Below are 26851 nucleotides of genomic sequence, written 5' to 3'. Positions count from 1 at the left end.
TCATTTTAGTTGCCTTCGTGAGGCCGTAGTTATGAACCAAGTGCAAGTCCTTCCCCAAGGTACAATTGTAAACCAAGTCTTGTTTACTTAAATATAATGCGATTCCCAGAGCCAGAGGGCACTTCTTCACGTTTCTTTGTACCTGGTCATCTTTTCTACCACTTTATAAATACGGCTGCAGGTGTAAAGATGGGTCTCGACACAGTTTGATAACTTCGAAAACAAGATGGCTTCCCTTAAATTCCCCATGTTACCCCAGGTGTATCCTTACTTTATAACTACAGCCCTTGGTGTCTAGCTTACTCCCCATCCACCTTCATTACTATTTCTACTTTGTTTTGCCTCCAAAGTACAGAACACGGTCTCTGAAAACTATACAAAAAAGTAAGAGCTTTGCTTCCAATTTGTTCCAATTGAAATAGAGACTTTACTCTCTCTAACGACTTTGTTAATAAAGTACCTTTCTAGGAAAGAGCCTCTTTGTCCAAACCACTTGATCAGAAATAAAAACACCAATACTATTTTTACTCTGGTTTAGGTAGACTTTTATGACGATCTGAACGATGAAACGATTTCCCCAAAGCTTTGTTTTTCCGGTTTTTTCTCCCTTCAGGAACTGCTCAGCAGGAAGCTGGCTATCCATCCTGATTCTTTCCTGAACTTTAATCCACTTTTTCTCTGAGCGCAAATGAAAGTAACAATTCTAGCATGAAAGCAAATAAAGAAATCAAGAAAAAAAGGAGTGGGAGTAAACGAACAGGGTGGGGAAGATTTAAGTGCCTGGGATATGAACGGAATGGAATGCCGAAAGGACGAAAGCGAAAATGGACGAGAAAGAATTAGGAAGGATGTTCTAATTTTGGTTAGCAATGTCTTCTGATATAAATAATTTTGATTAAGTAAAGGTGTCATTGTTTTGAAATCTTGCAGAATGCTTCATTTTCTTCTTCAACTTATTAGCTGGCAATGCCAAGTTCTTGATGGAAAAAGTTCGAAAAAGGTGTTAAGGAATCGGGTGACATCATACCTTTATATAGAGTAACCTTATTACTTTCAAAAAATCTCCATAAGGGAGTAAGGCCATCTAACCTAGTATTGAAGCATGAGTGCTAAGAAAGAGTCCTACAGAGCAAGTGCCAGAGCTAAGTGTATTACTGTCCTTCTCGAACCTGTCCTGCTTCATTCTGAATTTATGGCATGATGCATCTCTCCCGCAATCTTAGTCGAACCAAGCTGAGAATATTCTAGGAGAAATGGCATCCTGTCAACTCCTAAATTCCCTTCTGCAGCCATTGCTAGAAAAGATCATTACTAGGTGGAATTTTCAATACGGACACATTTATTTTCTCCTTTCTATTCACACAGGACTTTGGACTTCCTGGATTTTCTTCATTAGTGGTTTAAATGCTACTGGAGTATTTTTTTCTTAAGAAGCCCTAGAGAGCATCCGATGCTTCTTTTCAGTAACCACAAAGAACAGCCTCCTTATAATTTCCTTTCGATAGATGCTTTGCCGAGGAAAAGATTGAAAATGTCAGCCGGAAGCAAATATACAAGTTGCAGCAAGATTTTATTACTTTTGCCACATCTCTACACAAAGGCAGACAGATATTTTAGCGAAGGCATTTAAACTAAAGAAAACTAATTATTTGCAACTGACCTCGATTCGAATAAATTCCTTGTTTACAGAAAGGTGCATGTTTTGTATCCAAAAGATTGTTTTTTCTCCCTTGAAATTGTCTCCCTTTCCATTCCAGTTCAATACAAGACTACATCACTAGCTTCATTTTACAGACTGTATAGAGATTTTTTAATATTCACATATTGTTAGCTTCGCACGGGTCAGAGATTTATGTTCCAGTGTTGATACGTATTCAGCAGGGTTGGTTGTAACCTTTAACCTTTAAATTTAATGTCCTCTAAGTCTCGAGAGTAGGTGAAGCCGGGCCTGTGACTATCGATTGTAGTTACTTGGACACAGTACTGCTGTGTTTGTGTCAAGTGAAGTACATCAGTATGTCTCAGGGTTGCGAGCATTAACCCATCTTATTGCAGGTCGTCAGTGCTCATCATCATCGTCAGGGAGGCCTGGTGGCGCACCCGGTAAGATGATTGTGTCGACGACTGTAAGGAGCTTGATGTGTTGGAGCTATATCTCCTTCCAGCACTAATTAGTATTAAAAAATATTACTTTGTGGGCATTCATTTGTATCCCTCCGTTTTGAAATACATGTAGTTGTAAGCCAAACATACCACAATGGTTTCCCATTTGAGATTCATTTGAAATGTTAAATGAGTGAAGAGACGGGAGAGTGTGGTCACTCATCTTAAGAAGGTGAAAGCCATCAGCAAAGATGCCGTCTGCAGCCTAGTCATTGCATAGAATCTTCAATAAGTCAATAAAGTTTTGTTTCTAAAAGTAGCTGAAAGGATATGTACAATATATATATACACAACACACGAAATATATACACCAAACAATATACATAAAGCATACTTACAAATAATATTTACAGCGTATATATTATTATATACACAAAAAATATGTACAAACATTAACAGAAATGTTTACCTCACAAAGTGCAGAGGTGCAAACACCCATTCTACCTCTCTTTATGTTATCGCAAGATGAGGCTTAGTGTCTTTTTTTCCTGGACTCTGCAATGACTACAAAAGTATCAATTTCCGTATCTAGGAATAGAGATGAGAAGAAAGCTTTTCTTGGGGTAGTTTTTTTCTTTCCTTTCCTAGCACTTCAGGAAGAGGCAGAGATTAAAGAGAATGATTTTTTTTTCACGGAAGCAATGCTGATTGCCTAGGTGCGAGGTCTTGTTACTGGAAGTTGTTGGCGTAAGGAACACAAGAAAAGAAAAAAAATATCATCCGGGGATTTTGGTTCTCCGGTGATATCAGGTATTCCGAAGTACATGCAGTCAAGAAAATATATATTTAAAGTCGAGAAAAGAAAAAGATTTATGAGCGTTGACCACTGTTTTAAAGTGGAACAGAACGGCAAGCTCGGAGACTTTTCTGTACTCAGTTGTTTACATTATTTGTCTCTTTCTTCTCAATGAACAAGATCAACTGCAGACTGCACAGGAAAATGTTTGAGTTTAAATCTTGTGTACTAGTATTACCTTTTACTCACATCAGTGAAATTTTATAGATAGTTTCTCTCTCTCTCTCTCTCTCTCTCTCACACACACACACACATATATAGGAATTTTAAATAAATGTCTGCGAAGTCATGTTGCGGTTAGCCTTTTGAGGCGGGACATTTTTTTTTAATTAGTCATAAACCTACTTTTGGACTACCGCAAATTTCAAAGATTTTATCCATGCAATTAATTTTGTCTTTTTCTGAAACTTATATTCTCAATGATTAAAAGCGCCACCAGCGCATAACTTGTAGCTTTTTTTTTTGTACAAAGGAGCTTCCAGAACCAACAAAATCTTTATGAGACATCATGGTCGTAGAGGCCATGGCATCGTGGAAGGTAACCTCATGAAGTGTCCTTCAAACTTTTTTTAAAAGCCACCCCCACCCCAACAGGCTTCCTTTATAAACACACAGACAAGAGGTTAAAAAATAGAACGTTAGTAATTCTGAATGTATTCGGATGATTACAAAATGCTAACCTGTCCAGACTTTAAAAATGCACGCGCTTGCGGCTATTTCTCCTAATGTATGAGCAAAGAACGTTTGTGAAATGTTTATTACCTTTTCCTCCGAACATTCCTACCTTTTTGAAAAGAAAAGACGCAAACCGCGGCAAAAGAGAAGAGACCAGGACGCAATGTGCTGTTGCTAAATATTCTCTTCGGCACTCAGATTAAGATAATTCCTAAAGATAATGGCTACAAATACCAGTGGATTAACTTTCTGCAAATATCTGTATAATTATACAAATTTCTGATTTGTTTAAATTTCGTCCCCACCCCGTACACAAAACTTTGGTCAAAACATTTCGAAATCGTTGATCTTCTACCCACAGCAGTGCCAACTATACAAAAGACTATAAAATAAAATTGCAATGATAGCAATGCTAGAAATTATCCATCTAACAAAAACATTAAGAAAGTTTATCTTAGACAAACAAACGTTTGAAATGTGTTTTAATGTTCTTAACACCTAGATAAATTAAATCAAATGTGTCCACTTAGTAACAGAGACTTAATAGTGATGCAACGTACCCTGCAACTTCTTGTCCATTAAATTTTGAGCTGGAGAAGATTTAGTTTCCAGTCTGTCTAGTGAACTCCGTTTGGAGTTTTTATTATAATTTTTTTAACTTCGGCAGAAGCTTCTATATACAGTTTAAATCTGTAGGGTTGTATTTCCAAAATCCCTCGGTTAATTTTCTGGGCAAAAAATAAAAAATTTCTTCTTGAATACGACCACCTGAACGATGTTTCTTCATCTGACTCGAAGACAAGTACAACATACTTGCTGGACTCACTGTTACAAATATTACATAGAAAGAAACTCTCGGGTGTAGGAGAGTAATTTTCTTCTGCTTTACTAGTAGCAGTGAGAATGCCGATGTTTGAAGATATGCAGAAGATTAAGTATAAATATGTACTCATATTTCGGGAAATTATTTTTTTCAAATTTAGTGAACCCGATCGTACAGAAAAAAACCGTTGCACTCGTGTTGCCCTTTAAGTACTTGCCGGCTTTCACCTTATGGTGGAAAATAATTAAGAATTGCTTGAATTGACATTAACTGGTCACACTTGGACACGTTTGCTGTGACAACCACGCGAAGACATTGCGAAAAGGATTGGTCATCCTTAATAAAAGTTTTGTCAATATTTATCTATCGATCCACATCCCTATACTAGTCTGTTTGTCCTTACACCTGCGGATACCTGTTTGACGGCGACCCTACCTTCTATACTTGTCTTTCTGCACGCTGGTCCACCTTCTCTCCGTCTTTATGCACTGTCTTTTGGTTTTAATTTTCGTTCAACAGTTGGAAACTCTTACCTTAAGTTAAATCTTCTTTACATTCCAAAGAGAAGTCATGTATGTTTAAATTCTACTTATTAAACGAGCTGAGAACTGTCAGACTGTTTAGTGCTCTAACCCACATTGTGCTAGACTCCATCAGTAGTCGCCAGAACAAGAACTGTTTACCACTCAGAAACGCTGCAGGGCAGACGACAGTAGTGGAGTGAACGGAGGGAGGAAAGCAGAGTAGGGGAGACCATGTGCCCTAAAAGCTCTCCGCCACTTTGTCGCTCGTTAAGAGTGCGAACGTGTGCACCTAGCAGTGGTGAGAGCGCTAGACACCAGGAGGGCCAACAAGAAGGATGATGTCATAGAGACCTGGAGGAAAAAAAGGATGGGAGTGAAGCCTGGCCTCACCATATCCTTCCCTTTTCCCCCCGCTGGAAGACAGCACAATGGTCTGTGTGCACACTCACACGTGATACTCGTGCACGGGTACACACCATCTATTATGCGCTTGCTGCCATCATCTAAAAGGACTTCCTGATGGGGAATTTTTCCAAAGATCTTTTAAAGCTTTCCCTGCCTTTAAAGGTGTCTGTTTGAGTAATCTTCCAGTGGATACTCGTCTCGTACTATACCATTATTACCAGAGGACGGCAAACTCAAATACTCTTTCTGTGGGTTCCATCGATACAGGATACTCCGACTACATTAAAAAAGATCAGCATTTTACTTAATTCTTGTTTGCAGCTGTTGAAAATTCCTCACACGACTCTGAAAATTCCCTTGATACCTTTGGGTATTTTCCTTCTGCCATTCTGTGGATTTACAGAAAATCGTGATTTGAATCACTGCGTATCGTGCCAAATAAAATAACGGGGATGATCACACGCAGCGCAAAAAAGCCGAAATCCAGTTTCCAGTCCGCGTTTATCGATCAGCAGCGCAAAATACTTGACTTTGGCAAGAACGATATTCTAAGTGGAGACGGATGAGTAAGGGTAATCGAGAGAAGTTCAGAGTCCCAGAGTTTCATAGTGCGAGCATGGAATTGTTGCAGCTGCCAATAGTCCTCGACACAACTTTTAGCCACGAGATCCAAAGTGTTTGAATGTGGATGTCCTGCTAAGTGAAAACAAATTTAAAGAACAAGAAACTATATTTTTTTTACATTTAATGTATTTACACTCTTCATTCTTAAGCTGGATAAAAGACTTAAGAAATATGAAACTGTTGTGGTCTGAATTTTATTCAATTGACCCAACGACATCATTGTGGAGTAGAATGACAATGAAAAGCAAACGCACACATCGTTCTTTGAACTTGTGTCCGGTGCTATGGCCCACACACAGAATATTTCCCAGTCTTATCACGAACTTGTATTACTGGACTGATGCCAGACGATTTTTTTTCTAGTTGACTACGAAAACGAGGCAGGTTTGTACAAAGCTTCCGGTTTAGTCTCATTCATCGTTTAGGCTCGCCGAGACTAACAGCAGAGAACTTGGCAAGAGGCTAAGCGTTGGTCACTGCAGACAGACAGCCATCCACCCTATGTCCGAGATGTTATAGTGCAGACAGCTTGTTCATCGTGTTCTCTGGCTAAACTCCTCATCTGGTTTTTAAATTTGAAGATATGATGCTTTAACAATCACAATCCTCTAAGTTCAATAAAAACGTAAGGAAGTTTGACAAACGTAGAGGAAAGGTATGAAAGGTATTTTTGAGTTTAAAAAGAACCGAGCAGCTATTAAAGTTTTAGTCTAAACCTGATTTCTTTAGTTCTTTCGGGACGCGTTTTAAAGAGGTTTGTTTTATAATTACCTTGACATAAAGGTTTGGACACAAACTTAAAAGACAATGTTGCGTGAGTGGCAGTCGATGTGCAGTGTAAGAGGATGGAGGGTCTTGTAAGGACGAGAGACAAAAACAAAGGTCAAGACATGAACCCTGCAGCTGTCACCCTGTCTCCTTCAGTTTCAGTTCGTTATTGACTGCTTTTCGTGATGGATGATCGATTTATGCCCCGTGGGACAGAAAGAGAAATGCCATCATTTTTTCCCTTTTTTATGATAAAGCTTTTTAACTGTCGGCTTCTGGCATTAATCGGTTTCAACGAAGCTTGTTTTAAGCTACAATATTGGAGGGATTAATAGGGGAAACAGGAGGCGTAAAAGCTGATGTGTCTTTGATTTCGAATGATATATACATATACCTCTGAGATGTCTGTTCTTGGGATAATGTGATGCAATCTTTGGCCCCTAGTCTTGTGTCAGTATGAATTGCTTAGTCTGACCTCAGGACTGCTTCTCTTTATTCTCTCACCGCCTTGCTAGCCAAAAGCAGCCTGGGCATCTGTCTCGGGTGCACAGTTTACAACACAGCTATAATATCACATGACTGCCTAAGGGGTTAACGAAATGCTTGTCCTGTCTAGTGAGGCAGGTGATGTGGACGTTCACTGGTTAATGAATGGTCTGCTTCAAGTCTGGAAGAACTTTACCTTCCAAAAGCGCGCGTGCTGTAGGACAAGAGGTCCATACCACCCAGCTCCTCTCCTCCCCATCACCATGACCCAGCCTTGGCACCGAGGCCAGGTCTCCGCCAGTGTTTCCTTGGAGACAAATATCTGTGTAGGCGCACAAACAGGCGGCGGGCAGTTGTTTTCTCTGTACAGTCTGTCCCCGAGGCGAGCTTAACTGCTGCAGCAATTTAGAAAAATCCCCAGAGGAGGAGAGTCTGTGAATCTTTGTAATGAGCACGAAATAACATAGAATACGAGGACACGTTTGAGACTAAAGGAAGAGGACAGGGACTTCTCGGTTTCATTGAAGAGCCTCTCGGATGTTTCGTGATCCTAGCGTGAAACTAACTGCGAGATGGGAGCAGGGTCATTTAGAATAAAGTTGTCATTGTTCAGTAACTACACTGGACACAAGAATAAGTGCTGAAAGAGGGAACTATTGCAGTCGCCGTGTGCAAATCTTTCATTCTTTCTTTCCCCTTTGATGGTTTTCTTCAACTCTTGACCTACCATGTAGAAGAAAAGGGATTGCAAACTCTACAACTAGAATGTATTTCCCCCGATCCACCCTTCCATCAAGACAAATAAAACATGCAGCTACTTGTTATATGAGGTCAGATTCAGTTTATATTGGTACAGTGCTGCTTGTACCCGGGTACTGGACAGTGGATGAAACCCCGTGACCACCAAACAACACGTGATACAATGATTAATACGACGATAAGCGAAGATGGGAGCCTGGCTAACTGATGCCCTGAGTGATGTTTGTCTGATCGTCCCGCATGTACAGTGCAATAAACTATTCCCGTTGGGGTTGTTATGGACGTATACTTCTTTTAAAAGCAATAAAAATTATGCAAAAAAAAAAACAACTTGGCAATAACTCTTGAATAAACTGGAGAACGAATTACACTTTAAAATTTTAATAAATCTCTTTTACTTCCCACCAATGCCAAAGACAGTTCATATTTCAATGCACCAAATTTTAATTTAGTAAAAAGGCAATCTTTGCATCACTGCATAACTATTTTTCTAAAAAAAATGTTATAATATCTCTAAAGATCGATTCTGGCTCTAATATTTCCGTAATCGCTTATCTGCTGCTGGTCGAGATTGATTTTCGTTGAAAGTAATCGTCTTGAAAGCTTAAGTTGTCATAGTGACTTCACAGACATGTTTATCGTTCTGTCCTATCTTGTTAGCGGGGGGACACCTTCGTGCACACGACCCCTAGTCATCGTCATGCAACTTCGTGCCGGGCAGTCAATACATCCCCTTCAGCAGCTCGCCATAAGTGGCCCATCAAAACTAATTTTAAAATTGCACATCATGGGTCCAGTATAATGAATAGGTCACTCTATCAATCAAAATGGTTAACGCCTGTCAGTCTAATGTCCATTTACGATAGAGAATAGCAGAGTTACCATAGCATCACGTGGTATACATATTTATAACAATTTACTAGCTAAGAGGTTTTTTCTAAGCTGTTCTAAATTGTGTGGAATGCGTCTCAGCTTCGCTTTTGATAGCAAAAAAATAATAAAAAAAATAAAATAAAATAAATTGACTAAAATGCCGAAGCTTAAACAACATGCAAACAGTTTAAAAGAGTGAATTTTTAAAGCAGATGCTAAGAAAGCAGATTTTATGTGTAAAAATTTTTAAAATACTTTACTGCGATTATTGTAATACTAACTTTAGATGGATATTTAATTTAAGGAGTGTACAAGGGCGTCTACTGAAGAGTGACTGCAAGGGGTGGTCACAAACTAGTCTTTCTGAAAGAAAAGATTTCATCTTATTTCGGTCAAGAAATTTCCTCTGAGAGGCATCTCAGTCACTACAAATAACATCTGAACGGCTCTCGATGGGTTCACGAGTACAAAATCCCATGTTCTGGGTTTTTTTTTTTGTTTTGTTTGTTGTTGTTTTGTTGTTTTTTGTTTGTTTGTTTTTTTGTTTTGTTTTGTTTTGTTTTTTTGGGTTTTTTTTGTTGCTTTTGTTTGTTGTTTTGTTTGTTTTTTTGTTGTTTGTTTTTTTTCAAAAGATTGGAATGGTTCTTTGATGCTTTATTTTACCACCGCATCTTGTGAACTGGTCTTAACATCCAGATGAATAAGCTTTTTTAAGATGTCCCACGCGGTGTAAAGACGCAGCCAGTCCTGCACTTAAGTTTGGCGGCGCCTGTTTTACACATAAAACTGTTCATAAAGAATGCCCGCCTGTGAAGCTATGGACAAATTTTGTATGGAGATGAGATGCAAATGCTCATGCAGCCCACTCGAGTTGTTCATCCGATAATGCTAGCAAGACTACCTCAGTCAGTGATAACTCAGATATATATGCCAACCCGATTGTGAAAGAACTCCTAATGGCTGGTCGAGACGTCGCCCCCGAGCCTCGTTCTGAGGTAACAAAGTTAATTTAGGAAAATTTTCAAGTTTTTTATATCTCGAGAGAGCATACCGCTTGAACTTTGATTCATCAAACTGCCATGTGCAGCCATTCATATTAAAATAAATTTAATAAGATCGCCTTTGTCTGTTTTGCTGTCTCGATCTGGTGATGTTATTTGTTGTGTGATCGCATAAATAAAAGTAATTATAGTACATAACTGGTATGGAGCAAACAACTTTGCTACTTTAAAAACCGTTCTGAACGTGTACATACATGTAATGTGTTTTAAAAAGGTAAAGTAAAGGTCGTCCATAACCTTTTTCAGGTCGTTTAGGGGTGAGATGTTAGATATCTCCTTTTTTCTCAGGGCCAGATTTACAAAATATGTTGTTGTTGTTGTTGTTGTTGTTGTTGTTCTGGTGACAGGAATAGTTAGGATGCGGTCATCAGACGAAGAGCGTATTTGTCTGGTTGAAACGTAGAGGAAGAGAAGTTCAGAGAAATAGTCAAGGCAGAATCCTACAAATAAATTTAAAACATATCACATAAATATCAAATATACAGCAGCTTTAAATCACTAAAAATAGAAAATAACAAAATTTTGTCCAATAATACGTTTTTTCATAATTCATTTATTGTTCTTTAAGTAAACATTACTTCTCAAATTTTCTTGATTGTGTACCCTTAAGGATATTTCATCTCCATGTCTACTTAAGATTATTTGTTTGTTTTATGGTGTTGTGCCGTGAAACGTCAGGAGGGCCGTATTTTCAGGGTCGATTGGTTCTCGGCATCACCGCCCACTACTCAATATGTCGTCTTTCTACCGCTTCCTTTGTGTACCCCGAGCCCTACTATTTGAACGCAGTTGGGCACAGGAAAATACCGAAGCAATCTGTTTAACGATCCCGGGAACATTGATCGCCGTGGATCGAACATTTCTGGAGGGCTCTTACAAACGCTCTTGTAAAGGCTGTTTGATCGCCTGGCCTGGTGTAGTCTTTCTTCAGATTATACTTTTCACCAGAGCGTTAAGACCTCGGTTAATGCCGCCTCTCTCATTGCTGTCCTGCCTGTTACCAGGCTGAAAAAGGTAGCCTAGCCTATCCTAAGGATATCATATTAGCCACTGATTATTTTCCAGATTTTTCAGAAATGCATCTGAAAAAGCTTTTAATGGAAAAACATCTTTATAAGCATGAAAATCAGGAGAATAGCAGCTAAAGAGGACTGTGTTAGAATGTCAGTTTTTTTTAAAAAATATATTATTTTCAGTAAGGGTTTGAAAATATTGACTTTAAGTTCAGATGCTAAGTACTCAGTTCAGCTGCTGTTTCTGGTCGTGAGCTCAGCCAGGATTACAATGTTTAAGGAGCTTTCTCACCCCTTTCTCTCTCTCTCTCTCTCCTCCCTTCAATTGCCTTTTTTTTTGACATCAGTTAATGAATTGATTTTTATAACTTCTATAATAGACCGAGAAACCAATGGAACATTACTGTTGTAGCAAATTTTGATGACTTTATTTATCCATGCATGCATGTGACTGGTTCCAGTTGACGGACAGGTATGTCAGGCGTGACAACTGGAAAGGAGAAACGATTGACTGGGTGTATTAATCAGTAGTGAGTAGGTCCTAATTTCAAAATCCATTCAATTCCTTTAAGTTTATGCACCTTTAAGTTTGTTCTTCTTTCCATCTCGAGGTCGATTTCATCTAAGTCCTGTGAAAAACAGTCTTAGAGTGTCGTGTAGGGTCACGTGGGTAAACCGGACCAGCCTGTTCTGCTTTAGTGATGAGAGAGTACGTTACTGTTGCCCCACTGGGGTGGAGATCGTGCTCAGTGCAAAGTCACTGGCCTTGTGCGCCAGTTTGGATACTTGAAGTAGCCTCCTTAGGTTTTATTGTCTAATGTCTGGATACTCGTTTTTGGGGAGGGTGGGTACCAATTACAAAACAACCAGCTATTGACTTAATGGTTTTGGTATTGTTTACTTTATTCTTTCTTTGAAAGGAATGTTGCATGAGACGCCATCCATTCTTTGAGCCGATCTTTGCGTTTCGGAATTCTTTTAACAGTCCAGGAAGAAAATTTTTAGTTGTTCCCAACATTGCAGTGTAGCGGTAGTGTAGGTTACTTCCGACTGCGTAGAGCTCACTAGACCTCTTCCCGTGGTGTTGGTAGCTATGCCAGCTTGCTGGCTGTACTCTAGTTGTTTGGCAGGACTTTGGAAGGGGTACAGGTCTTTGCAATATTTCGTCTATCAGTTTAGTACAACATGCTTTTTGTGAAAAGGTTGTCATAACTGTCTGGGACGACTGTAAGTCTTTTGATGACCTGTCCTTGTAAGACTCTTTCTCTGTATGTGTCTGTGTTTCTTTGTGTCCACACATATGTTAATATCGAAGGATCAAAATTCTTCTTTAGTACCGTTGTCAGTCTATGATTGTGTCTCCAAAACTGAAGTTCGTCTCGAGATGATGATGATTAAAGCTACTGTCTAATGCAACTAATAATAAAGATTTTGGAGAAACAATAAAAAGAACAGCTACAGCAAACACTCATATATCTATTTACAAGACGAGGGAAAAGAAGCCACGCAATTAAGAGCTGGACAAATTTCTTAAATAAAACTGCAATAATCACCACTTCATTAAGACCCACATACAAGATCTTTCAATCGTTATGGTAACACTTCATGCTGACACTATTTACTACCTCTTACTTAAGCTTCCTTATCTCCGCTAATGAAATCAATCTCTTGTGAGCTAAACATTAAAAGTTTAAAAAAAAAAAGCGCTGAGTGAAAAAATTCCAAAGATTCCGAGTTTGCATGGGCCACATCCTGTTTTGCACGTGCAAGATGTGACATAAATGCCTTTGCACGTGACACACTTGCTAGCTCGCCGGCAGGGCGTGACTGTGTCATTACTGTAGACTCAGTGGATGTGTACACGTGGCGAGGGAGGCAGGAAGATTGCGAAACACGAGCAGCCAGCCTGGTGTCGATAAAGCTGCCATTGCTGTAGCCTGGGAACCGAGCTCCAGACCTTTGCGCAACACAATGGCGTGCTGCCGCTCTTCGCACCTTAACCCTCACTTCCAGACCCGCGGGTTCTAGTCCAGGGTTGTAGGCAAAGTTGTGCAGCAGGTTGCCATCCAAGATCAGAGATCGTTCTGTAAAACATCGAGTTGTTTTCAAGAATATGTACAATGGAAAGCAAGGACAGCAAACAATCAAAATCAGAAATTTTTTTTTTTTGGCTTATTAAGCAATCTTGATTATGATGTATGAGGTAAGGAATGTTAATGAGTGTAGCTAGTGAAAGTGAAAATTTTTATCTGTAATTTACTGTATGGAAACTATGTTTTACGGAGGTTATCAATATATCCTGTTATAATATATTCTAACGTGAAACCTTTTTCTTTGTGGGTTGAATGCTTCATAATTCTTTCATCTTTTTTCTAAAGAGCACTGCCTGGTAATGATAAATAAAAAGATAACAATACAGCAACTAGTAGCCCTTATTTATCAACCCATGGGTTTAATATTCACAAAAAGTAGCTCAGAGTTATCCATTCAAGAATTATATATGTATCGACTACATTTGTCATTCTTATCCTTTCACACTACATTAAAATTACAAATAAAAACGGCATATGGTGTTATTTGTAGGCATGATTCTCTCTAAAACAATACAAAATACATTATATGCTAATCGTAAAAGTCAAACTATCTCTGACAACACAGCTACCGAATTGTTGAATCATCACAAAGCATAAAAGCTTTTTTTTTAAGAAACTGTGAATTTGAAATTGAAGGACGAATTTGGGTTGGTGTTAAGGGGGTAGCGGGGTAGGAAGAAAGAGAACTACCAGTTAGAAAATGTTTCTATTTGTGTCGAATCTGTCGAATGTTCCTGAGCAGGCTACCAAAAAAAAAAAAAAAAAAAAAAAAAAAAGAAAAGATAAAAAAAAAAAGAAAAAAAAAGAAATCCATATTTCAGTACGCGGTTCTTATCCAGGCACAATTCCAGTCTTTTCGGTTTTGATTTTCTGCTATTCCCTCGACATCATTTTCATCTGCAGCACTACACTGTCCATTCTGGTATGTCAATCAAAGTCTGGGTCCTGGACATGTGATTTTCATACAGACAAGCTGCCAGGCCTGCTGGGAAATTTAAACTGTGCCAGCGTGAATGGGAACCAGATGAGAAGTCCCGAAAATACACTAATGGCGCTAATCACAACACAGTCATCAACAACCTGTCAAAAAGGGTCACCCTGGTCAGTCCCCAGGGAACTCTCGTGGCAGTAAGGGAAGGCAAGTCTACTCCAGACTGATTCTCTTCTCTCCTCCCTCATCCTACTTGAACAGTCCCGTGACAATGACGCAGCAGACTGCCATGTCTTAGCTTCCTGTCTGTGACTGTGGATGTTCTGTAGTCTACTTGTCATCTATCTAGGTCAATAGCTTTTTCCTACAGAACGAGTGCCTCGTTTAAAAGAATGAGAGATGGGGGAAAGGGTGGGGTGGGGGATAGGAACAAATACATTGCAGGAAAATCTGTGCAATCATCCATCATTCTCGGCACAGATTCGTCTGCAGCTATAAAATAGTCGATTACGACAACGACAGTCGTGATGCTGGTGGTGCATGGAGTGGATGTGGGAGGGGCTAGGAGAGCAAATGTACAGACAATGCAAACTGCGACAGCTATGGAGCGACTTTGCTTAGTGCCTCCTGTCGTCATGACGGTTTTTACAGTTTTCTTGATTCTAGAGGCTGCAGCAGCTGAGTAGCAGCAGAGCAACAGCAGCAGCAGCAGCAGCAACAACATTATAAGTATTAGCGGCAACGAGCACACACATAATACGCAAATAATATGCAAATAAAAAGGCTTTGTTAATTCCCTTATTACTTAGTTGCCCATTTATTCTATATTCCCACCCTCACTACCAAGAGTTCAACGATCTAAGTTCAAGAAAATACTTGAAGACTTTATATATAGAGCTTTAACGAAAATCCTATAATAAGCTTAATAACGAATTGAGCAGAAATGGATGTTTTCTACTTTGTGTCCTTTCTCAATTTGACTGCTGTAAATTATTATTTATATAATATTGTTTTTTTTAAAAATAAGCAAAGTGTGAAAGTTCACGAGAGAGTAAGAAGTTTGTTTTAAGTTGTATTTTGTTTCTAACAGCAATTACTGTCATCCTTTACTACTCACATTTCATTTTCTCATAGTCTTCTTTAGCATCAATAACTTTTAAGTCTAGCCATCTGTCACGACGAAAACATCTATTAGTCAATAAATACTGACCAAGCTTTCGTTCCTAGACAGCCAACAATTGTAACCTGGCTGTGACAAGTGAATACAGAAAAATATTCCCTGTTGGTCAGTCAGACCTTGTTTTTATGGCCATGGGATATATAAACATATAACTTTTGACAAGTACATACTTAGTGCCGTGGGAAAATTAAACTGTCCTTCGATTCTATGGTCATCGTTCAGCAGCCCCGGACCACTGAAATAATTACTGTAAGATGTATGTACTTACCGTGTTTACGAGACCTCGCCGGTACTGGACTGGTGCCGGAGACTGAATGGCTGCCATGGGTACCGTTTACTCATCCTCCTTCACCTAACAACGAATCCAGTGCCGCAGACATCCACTGATTCATAGATTTATGGATGGTTCTGATGGGATGACTTTTGCTCGAAATGCCCTAGGGTCGTAATTTAATATTCTGTGGAACAATAACTATTGTGGTAAAGTCTTTCTCTCTGCCTTCATAATCTCCTTTCTACCCCACCCTCTCTCTCTCTATCTCTCACACATACACAGAAGGGAACACACTCGAGCACACATCCCAAGAAGAAAAGAGAGATGAAAACAAGCAATGGCAGACTTAATCCCTTGCACGATCCTCTACTCCCAAAGTGGCTGACAAATGAGAGGTAGAGTGTGAAGTAAGGTTTCTACATTTTTTTTTAATCAGAAGAACTGCAATCAGACCAGGTTGGTGGTTGAAAGGAAGGCTCAATGATGCTGGTCTCGTGACTAATGTCAAGAAGCACCGTTTGCTAAGGGATGAAATATTTATTTCAATTATAATGATACCACGGACCGGATCGGCTGGTGTCAGCGGGGTAAGGTGACGGAGAACTTTCTAACCCATCATCATCATCAATCATCATCATCATCTGTTCATATACGATATAAAAGATTGGTAAAATGAACAATCGGAATATTACGAAATATTAAGATTAAGAATTCCAAATATTGTCATAAACTTGCTTGTAACTAGCACAAATATGTTAGAAGAATTTTTCAGAATATATGGCTATGAGTTTTGCAAATCAGTATTGCTGATAAATTCTTCCTGCTTGATCTTTACATGAATATTTGTTGATAAAAGTCATTTTTTCTATTCCACTTCCGACAAATCAAGATTATTTTTTCCTCCGAGCAAAGAATGTTGACTTCTTTTTGGGCATTTTACCCATCTTGCCTAAACACTGCTATGTTGGATTTACTGTAACATCCAGATTTGCCTGTATTTTAAAGGTGACATATTCAAGATTTAAATTATTACATTCCAATGTGCACCGCCTACTAGATGCCACAAACTCAATTTCATTGTGTTTTATTTGATTTGCAGTTGAAGAAGACGACATGAAAAGAACATTTAGCGAAATTCACCTAGGCGTTCCAGTTCAAGATTGACAGAAGATTTGAGATCATTCGGCTTCTTTGAAGACTATTCCATCGTCCCCCGAACAGTGCCTTCTGTCACAGGAAGAACAAAATAAAAGGGCACGGGGGCTGCCCTCGATGAGCACAAGGGGCGGGTATCCACCCAGCGGTGGACGTCAAAGGCGATCCCCAGGCGCGTGGTCAGATCTGCGGTAAGTCAATAAGCACGCGATAACCACAAGTGACAAATATTATTTGACCTCTCTGTAAATACCAGCTTTGGTCCTGCCTCCGATCAGGGGCAGATGGCATTTTTATTCACTCCAGCACAAAGTAATTTTCCTTCCTTCATCTTATCCTGTCGCTTTTATCGACTTTTTTTTTTTTTTTGCCAAGCGATTCGAATTTTGCGTCCAAAGGTTCTCTCCGTCCCTTTCCCCCTTCCTTTTCCTCTTTTGTTTGTATCTGTTTGTTTGTTTTGAAGTTTCTGTTTCTGCGTGCATTGACTATTTTTTCTGTCCTCTATCTTCCACCTCATCTTGTAATACTTTTTGTGCGTGCGTGTTTGTGTGAGCGTACGTGATGTGTGTGTGTATGTGCAAGTATGCATGTGATTGTATGCGATATCACTGCAATGCTTTCACAAGAAGAAACACAACAGTAACTCATTGGTTGTTTTCCAAAGAGATCGTCTAGGTTACCAGAAACTTGAGCTTCGGGAACTATCAGACTTTGTTCCGGGTTTCGCGGCTTGCGAACAGTCATTTTGAGCTGTGTTCGTTGTCGTCGAAACCTGCCCTGAAATCTGATGTGAGCTGCAATAGTGTGTTGGTACAGGTTATTACTGCGACAATACAGCAGCCTGAGAATAATTAACGATAGACAAGCTTGTTCTGATGTACTGAAACTACAACCATGAGCTTCTAAAGCATGTCCAATTTTCTGTTCCTGTTCTTGTCATTTTTATCTTTGTTCGTGTGTGTTATTTTATGTCTCCTTTTCTCAGTTGTAGGCGATTCTTTGAGCAAGAATGTATACCTCGTTACTTAAGTAGATGACGGTTCAATGTAAGCACACTTGTTAGTGTTTCTTTTAAATAAATCGTTCACCGATCTGAACACGGAAGTTGACCTGACCTGAAAAGAAAATCGCTCCTGAGAAAACGAATGTTAAAGATGAAGGAAAGATAAAGAGAGCTATTTTAGTTCGCGAGATATTAAGCTGGACAAACAGACAGGCTACATTCATGACCATTTGTTTACTCCATAATGAAGCCAATTAAACCCCTGCATTATTTATGGCTAAGATACCCTGGTTCTGTCACGTGGCTGGGTCGCACAGCAACAGGAGTAGACAACCGCTGTATTGTATATTTAATAGTTGTCGTACTTGTGTCTTGTAAAAATATGTAAGATAAGGATTTGAAATTGGTCTTATGTATTTTTTCTGTCTTTATGAACGAACCTTTATAGTTTTAAGCAGGTGAGCACATTTGTTATCCCTATTTAGAGCACAGTGTCTTGTAGCTCTTATCTATATAATGGAATATTCCGATCTTGGCTGCTGCTGCTGTCAATAATTTCTTTACTAAGAACTACATATTTGTAAATGTATCCCGATGTTGCGAAGAGATCAATTTTGTGTCTTCTTTCTTTAGGTTTAATTAATTGTTCAGGTACGTGGGTCAGGTCACAGTGCTTGTCATGCTATCACCATTAATCATGATGATGGAAGACATAATTCTAAGCCCTTGCATATCACGCAGTTTTGTTATTTGTATCTTCTTATTCTTCGGCACTCCTTCTACCTTTCAGTAATGCAGGAGTTCCTTCCCCTCTTCTGTAGCTAGGCCTGTTATTTACAGACGGTTATATCTCTAATGATGTTATTTGCATCTACTTTCAAGCTAGCACTGGAAGAGGAGGAATGATCAAAGCCTATAATGTCGTTGTTTCTCTCTTTTTTACATCTTTCAACCAGGGATTTGAAGTGTTTCTACTGAGGATTGTTTCATTGTTTGGTTTAAGGTTTTAAGTTTCTCGGAGGACGAAGTCTTAATTCGCATCATCACGAAGGATGTTTGCGTGTTTGCGTGTGCGTGCGAGATGAGAGTAGATTGGAAACTCGTTTTCCCTCTGTCATGTCTGTAAACCTTTATCAAATGTACGATCAAATTCCAGGTGTTCTTTTATGTTTTTATATGTTCAATATTACGGGCAAAAGCACTTTTTACACATGGCATAAAGATATCGTGTGCATTTCGATTTCCAGAAACTTCCTTTCCAATTATTTACACCAATTCCGTCTCTTACACTTGAAGACTGGCACAATGTCTCGTCGGTGGTAGTTGGTATACAATTTAACCCAATCATTATCCAATATCTTTACAAGAAGTGTTAGTTCCCCCGTGTTAACCGATACTAACAACGCATTTAACGAACTTTTTTTTTATACGACTACTTAGCTGCCAGGAAAAAAAAGACAGTTTCTCGGCTCCAAGTGAACTTACAGCCACTTCAAACCCTGTGATAAATACCATTCAATTTATTATGCTACATTCTCCATGGTTTATTTAAGTTCTTTGAAAATAATGTTTGACTTTCCTTAAGCACTGATGTTCTCTGTTCATTTCAAAAGACGACAATTATCGAGTCAAAGGAATTCATTGCTTTTGCGATCCTTCTGCAATTATAAACTTGTTTTTAAGAACTACTATTTGTATGTTTATTGTAAAATAATTACAGCTCATGGTAAGCCTCATGTTTTGGAAAGGGCGAGCTGATAAATAATGCATGATGTAAACAAAGACACTGAGAGGATTTCTCTGTGTATTACATCTCTGTTAGGATCCAGAAGCTTCCTGTCGGTTTGCAGTAGCATGTGTATAAGACATTTATAGATAGTCCATGAAATTTGTGGAGGACAAAAACAAACCTTAGCTGCCCGTCAATAAATGTATGCAATGTTGGATATTACATAGAGACTATATACAAAATCAGTCTGGTTGCCACAAAAAAGGAAGTATCTCAAACTGCTTGTGAACAGGACTCACACCAGGAGTGAACAGGGATCTTACAGCGAACCACGAAAGGATCTTTTTATATCGATCCTCTACGAACAATAAAAGAAAATAAAGCAGAGACAGGGAGGAAGCCCAGTCTGGCGCCTGTCGGACTGTGGAGAGACATTCTGACGGCAAGAGAAAGCCACCAAAGGCTGTAGTGTCGGCACTGGTGTCAGTGTTGTCACAGGCAGCTGTCACGTCCGTGACGGGGCTGTCACTTGTTTCCCGTTAATAATAAAATAGCTCGGGGGGACAAGACTATCAAGGCAGGAAATTACCGACATATTCATCATCATCATCATCATCATCATCATCATCATCACCACCACCACCACCGCCAAGATCTTTGTTCAGACCAAAAACAGGTACGAAGTAAACTTTTTCTTGTTTCTTCAAAATCCAGATTTGTGTTGCTTACTTTATTTAAATATAAAGATATTTCTATCTAAAAAAAATTTAAGGCCTTAAAGTGTTTAAATTAGAAATTTTTTTCGGTCGCTGGGCACTGATTTCTGATTGTTGATATTCTGTCCTTACGGGAAAAAGCGAACAGGTTTCGAATGATTTGAAAAAAAGAAAGTCGGGTAGTCTTCACAAAGGAAATAGGTTCTCCTTACGAGGACTTAAAAGTACATTTGTCCAGGAACTGGCTAAGCTTGTTGTCAAGAAATGGCAGGAGAAAAGTCCGCCTTGGAGACCAATTGTGCCGTTTGCCCACCAGACTGACGCGAGGGCTGGTGACGGGTGCGAGTGCGCATGACAGCAAGTCTTACTCTCAGACTGCGAGACTAATTCCATTTTCCCAGCGCTAACCATTTCAGAGCATGCTGGCTTCACTAGGGAGGGACTGAGGGGATATGGGAGTTGTGGGAGGAAGACGTCGAGGGTGTTGGTGTTTGGGTGGGAGCTGTGATGGTTAATGATGTAAAGAACTTGATAACCTTTATGAACGATCATCATTGCAATTTTTCAAGAAGTCTGCAACGTGGGTATAAGATGTCGAAATGGGTGTAAACAAAAGAAAAGGAAAAAAAAAAACCGGAGACGACTGTCTAGTTCTACAAAGATGTACCAGACTGAAGACAGTTTATCGCAAAGGAGAAAACCTCTGATATTAAAAAGAAGAGAGAACCTTTCTCCATCCATAAGAGAGAAGGGCAGCGATGGGTGGTGCACTGGTATTCTAAGCCATTAAGTACTTAGATATCGACTAACCCTGTTCTATCGTTGCAGGAAAGATGGAGAAAATCACAATAAGAATGCTTATAAATATCAACGATGTCGCTATAGTGGACCGCCTCGGGGATAGTGTAGTTCCAGGATAACTTACTCTCTTTCGGTATTAAGGATGGCTATTGGAATGTCTGGCTGGGAGAGATGTAGATTCTGATTAATTATTTGTTAAGATGCTTATCTCCTATGTGGGTCAATTTATAAAGTGTTTTCTATATGGAATTCGGTCCTTACCACCAATATTTTCCTACATGTAAGTTTTTTTCTTGTTGGGAAAAGGCGACTATTTCTAAGCACTGTTTAAATTTTGACAAAAACATTAATTTATAAAAGACAACCTACACAAAACGGCTTTTCCCTTCCAAAATGATCATGTGAAACTTACCCAGTTTTAAAAGTATTACGAATACATCACTTGAGACGGTTTTTGAGTGATTAAAAAACAGCTTTTGTGAAGTTGTTCAAACCTAATAAGCTGATGATTGAAATAGAACAAGTTTTAAATATTTTTTTTTAAATGAAGATATCTGTTGGAATTTTAAAATTGCAAAACAAAATCTATAGTTCATCCTCCAGGAAACCATTTTAAGACCCTTTTTAACTTTCGCCACGATTCTGACATTTTTCGGTTCCTCTCTTCTTTAAGGAATTTTAGCCGTTTAAAACCTGGTACATTAGCCCCGCTCGCTAATCTTCACAGGTTTTACCGCCTAAAAAAAAAAACCCAACCCTTTCGCCTTTGATGTAAGGTTGCGAGGATGCAAAAACAAAGACAATGGCCTACTTCCTACTAGTTTCTTATTGTTGATTTTTTTTAACCAGTTCCTGTTCTAATTCCCAGATTAAAAGGCCTTAAAAACGGACCTAAACTAAGGCGTTACGCCACTAACGTCAGGCAACACAGGAAGAGCTCCATGAGCTCAGGTATGGACCCAGAATGCATCACATAGTTTGCTGTCCAGGTAATAAATTAAGCTTTTGAACAATTGTCAAAGGGAAATTAGTAAAATATATTTCATCCTGCATTAAAGCTGCATCCCTGAGACATGGTCCTTAATGTACTACATTGGTGTCAGAAGGTCATCTTCTGGGGGATCCAAAATGTAAATGAAATATTCTTTTTCGTAATGATTTCCTTTCCATTATCAAGACCTAGACTTTATATTTATAAAATGCCTTTTAAACACAATATATCAATCATGATAGTAAGTTAAATACCTTTAGAGCAGGAATGTAAAATGTTTAAGTACCATCGTTTGCTAAGCATTACAGCTGATGGTCTAAAAACTCTACTCATTCATTTAACAGTGGCTTACTTGACGGGCTTCATATTCTTTGCCCTTCCTAATGTTCATTGCTTGTTTTTTTTGATTCATATGATTATGATCACGAAGCAAATTTCACAACTGGCTGTAATCACAAACACTAATAATATAAAAATAAATTTGTGCACGGCGGACATCTACATAAGGGGTGTGCATGCCAAAAGCAGGCTAGAAACATTAAATGATGACTGATATGCAGGTCAGCTACGGGCCATTCTCTTGCTATTCAATGCCAGACAGTCTGCAACAGTGTGTAAAGCCTATGGCGCCCGCCTGAGTACATTTATAGCAGTGCATCCCCCCATCCACACACACACACTCCCCATCACTTCCACCCCACACCCGACTTGTTAAAGGTGCAGCAAGGACGAGGTCCCACTGGTTTGTGCCGCAGGTCAAACCCCTAGAACCCCAGGAATACAGCGAGACACCTACAACCACTCGCACCACCCGCTAGGCAGCTGGCGGCCAATGACATTTCGCAAAGTCTGGTCCTGCGGTTCTGTTTGTTGTAAGCCGAGAGTTCTTGTGCAAACCTACTTTACCATCCCTCTTGACGACGTCTGAACTTTTGTAAGCTGACATTTCAGGGTGTTGTCTAGATAATCGTCGTTAAGTGATGAATAACGGCTGATTATTATATCTTGCTATGGATTAGAGAAACGGTTAAGGTGATGGTGTCGGGGGCCGATGTAACGGTCGTATTTGCATGTTGCCCCACATCCATCTCACTTCGAGTGGATCGGTCTACCTCAAAAGAAGGAATTAATCTATTCAACTTTTGCTTCACGAAAGTGTTTATTTTAGACCTCTTTTTCGTGTTGCTGTCCATATAAGTGGATTTCAAAGGTTTTTGTTATTAGTCATCATGCGTCTGTTGACTGGAACCAGCAGACGACCGGTTTTGTTGGTCTGATGGTACTGACCATCAACGGGTGAATAACTGGATTGACACAGTGACTGACACTTGCCACCGAGACCTGCCTTGAGCGGTGGCTGGCAGGTCAGGAATGGAAAGACCAGTCACTTATTTACGTTTGCAAGCGAGTTTTACTTCTGTCCATCTCCAGAGAATAAGGTTAGTGACATCAGAAGATAACTTGGGAGATCCTTGAGTAAGCTTGACAATATGAGGAAATGTATTTAATACTGCAAAAAAGTTATCATTACTTCCGTTTATTCACTGCATCTCAGGGTGACCGCATGGTTCCATGTATTTTAAGTACAAGGGCTGTATCATAGTCTCATACTTTTGACCCTTGTACATGAATAAACTTTACATTCTTTGAGGCTGGTGCAAAAGATAAATGTAGTGATTCTACAGAATTGTGCAAAGTCCCTTAAAAGTTGTGTACTTTACATTTTTCTCTCTCCAGAGAAGCCTATTGTTCGTAAAACATTATCCTTTAAGAGAAGTTTTAAATATACATTAATCTGAGCTGGGCAAACTATTGAAAATGCCAGAGAAATATTGGCAAACATATTTAGGATATATCACGCCCCACTGAGTGTCAGCAGGAGAGTTTAAAGTAATTATTCATCCCATTTGCCTCTGCACAATTACACTCGTGCTTCTTTAAAGCAATTAGTCATTGGTTTTTTTTAAAAAAATCCAACTGTGTTTTAGCTAGAATCAAAGGCAAATATGCATGACTTCCAGCGTACTGTTTAGATATTTTTTGAAATTAAAGATAAATGCACATTGGCCATTCTTTTTCAAGTCATGGAGAGTACAATGTCAATAGAGCAGGTAAATGCCATTTGCAAATGAATTTTCACGAGTTACTCTAATACACGTTATTTCTTTACAAAAGTAAAAGTATTTGAACAGTTTATTCTGTAATAATTTTAAGTCAAATTGTCTGTAAAAGGATGATAAACAAAGCACAGTGTTTTCTTGCAGGACACACACGCATTGTATGCTGGACTATTATAGTTTCATGTCTTTGTGTAGTCTGCCTTTGTCATAAAGTGCAAAACTACATTCAGTTTTATTCTTACATTTTGTTGTAAAATGCTATTATTTGTGTCATTATAATATTAAAAATATTCTATGCAATTCTTAGGTCAGCTTATTTGTTCTTTATATTTAATTGAGGAGAGTGATGTCCCTTCGCCTGACTAAAGGGTGACTGCTCTCCCCCTCACTTTCATAGTTGTCCTTGATCTGCGTGAAGTTGTTTGTTTAATGTTCATCAGTAAATCTGTTATGATATTTGCTAAGTTTCTGTTGTGGATTTCGGTGTCTGCGCCACTTTTTGTCTTTTTTGTGCCAGTTTATTTCTACTGTCACACGTGCGCCATCTTGCCATTACTTACATTTAAGATGTACACACCGGAAATGACTTCACACTCTGCTTACCTCCCTACAACTGCTTCACAAAGTGTTGATGTCAAGCTGTCACAACAAGCTTGTTCGTGCAATACAAGGTCTGACATGACTGACATCAGGTATCCTCCAGGAAGCTCAGCTGACAATGACCATTAGCGTGTTGCTCTTACAAGAGTTGTGTTGATAGAACGATATTTCTGTCTGCGAAAGTTAAGACAATGCACCGACGATTGCAAGCTGAGCTTCCCAACAGATGTCATAATAAATTTCAGATATTTTTGGATGCAGAACTTTATTTATCGAAGATTCGTGTAATGGCAAGCTGCATTCACCGCATCTGTTCAGTGTGTCTAACTTTCCATTGTCTTCCTTTTATCATTACCGGTCAGCGCAGAGTGCAACTTATCTTTGTAGTGATGCTGGGTGTTACAAGAACACAAATTAAATTAAATTGTTAGTGAAGTCTTTTAAACACAATAAAAATAAACGTGGAACAAAAGGGCATCGGTGTGCCTGTCGATGATATTTTACATCAGTGTCACATTCACATCAGTGTTGTAAAATAGTGTACAGCAGTTTGTGCACAAAATCTCCATTAAAAATGTAGTATTAGCACGTGACTTTAACACAGTCGTGCAGAATACTGAAAACACCTGGGTCCCATGTATTATATAGGTGTGTAAAATATATGATTTCCATATCCCATATGTTATCTCGAAATTCTGTTCGGCTATGGTACACTGTGTTATCTGGTGATCCACATTTCATAGAAATAAGAAATGTTTTTTCGTAGATCTTAGCAAGTCAACTATTTTGTAATTTCATTAAATACATTAAATTGTAAACATCGCCATCAGGATATTTCTGTTGCATTTCACACTTGCCCTGAATGACTTCTTCAATCGGACTGCAGCTGTGGTTTATGTTTTGGCAAACAAGTTTCTACCTAGCTCACCATGTTGACCAAACCTTCCAATGCACCAAACGCTCTCCTCCAAAGCTGTTGGTTTCCTGTGGCCTTCAGAGATAATTGTGGCCAGACTTACAGTCGAAGCTATTTTTCCGGTTAAGAAACGGTTTTTGGCAGCGTGACCTGGTCAAATGCATCTTTCAAAGACACAGCTTCTGCCGTTGTACGTCTTCGTAATGGCGCATGGTCAACCGGATGCTGTTGAAAATTACAGTGGCACCGAAGAATCCTTTCAGCATTCAATGGCAGCGACAGATGGCGCCAGGAAGTGATAATGTGGACACGCATTCTGCTTAGAGACATGGTCAAACGACAGGCAGTCTGATAAAGGATTCTCCTTCTCTCTCTCTCAGTCACGATGGATACGGTAGTGAACTCCGCTAAAGGAATTGGTTGTGTGTGTGTGTGTTATCTCGGAAATATGTGTGTATGATAGTGTGATGAAGGAGTAACTGTTTTCTTTCATTGTTAATGTTTCTTTCGTTCTTTCTTTCTTTCTTTGTTTTTTTTTCTGTATTTTAATCACTGTCAAGTCAAAATGTAAATTTAAAGAAGACGCTAGCTTATACGTTTATGGGAAAGGAAAAAAAATTAGCATATCTATACTTAAACTAGAAGAATCTAGCAGAGGGCATTCATGATTTTAAATTTAAAATTGTATCCCAGTCTTTTCTCAGCCAAGTTCTATTATGCGAGGTCAAAGTGATTTTAGCAGAGTCAGTATTCTTTGTCATGAATATTCATGAGAATCTGTGTGTAATCCATGTCGCTGAAGGTTGTTTTAGAGTGGAAAAGATATCTTTTCTTGACTGAAGTAAATCAATAAGATTTTCACTAAAGAATAAAAGGCATTTGCGAGGGCAAGAAACCTCGATGTAGTCTACAATCATGATGTAAGAACAGAATAAGCATGAATAATTAGTTAATTTATTATTATTTTATTACCTTCCTAACTGCTTGCATCTCATCCCACCGTCTTTGGTTTTATTAAGTCAAATTATATATTATCACGATGTAGTAAGACTAATTACAAGTCTGTCCTATTATGGCTTAATTATGTTGTCTTAATTTTATTTTTTATCTTTATGTCTCTCCCCCACAATTTTTATATTCATATATGAAGATGCCGTTTAGGATAAACCTGGATCTTATGAAAAAAAATCTTAATTTTGGTCGTGTACTTCGCGAACTATATTCTATTCCTTTAGAAACTTGTCAACGTGATAAACTTTTACAGTTATTCACTTCCTCCCTTTTTCAAAAGCCAAGAGTATTGCATCCCACTAAAATGCTAAGTCTGTATTCATTACACAGTATGACGGAAACAGCCGCACATCTAAAGACC

This window comes from Pomacea canaliculata, linkage group LG3, assembly GCF_003073045.1.
Source record: "Pomacea canaliculata isolate SZHN2017 linkage group LG3, ASM307304v1, whole genome shotgun sequence".
Classification (NCBI taxonomy): Eukaryota; Metazoa; Mollusca; class Gastropoda; order Architaenioglossa; family Ampullariidae; genus Pomacea; species Pomacea canaliculata.
The sequence above is the reverse complement of the archived record's forward strand: the minus strand, read 5'-3'. Positions refer to the sequence as shown.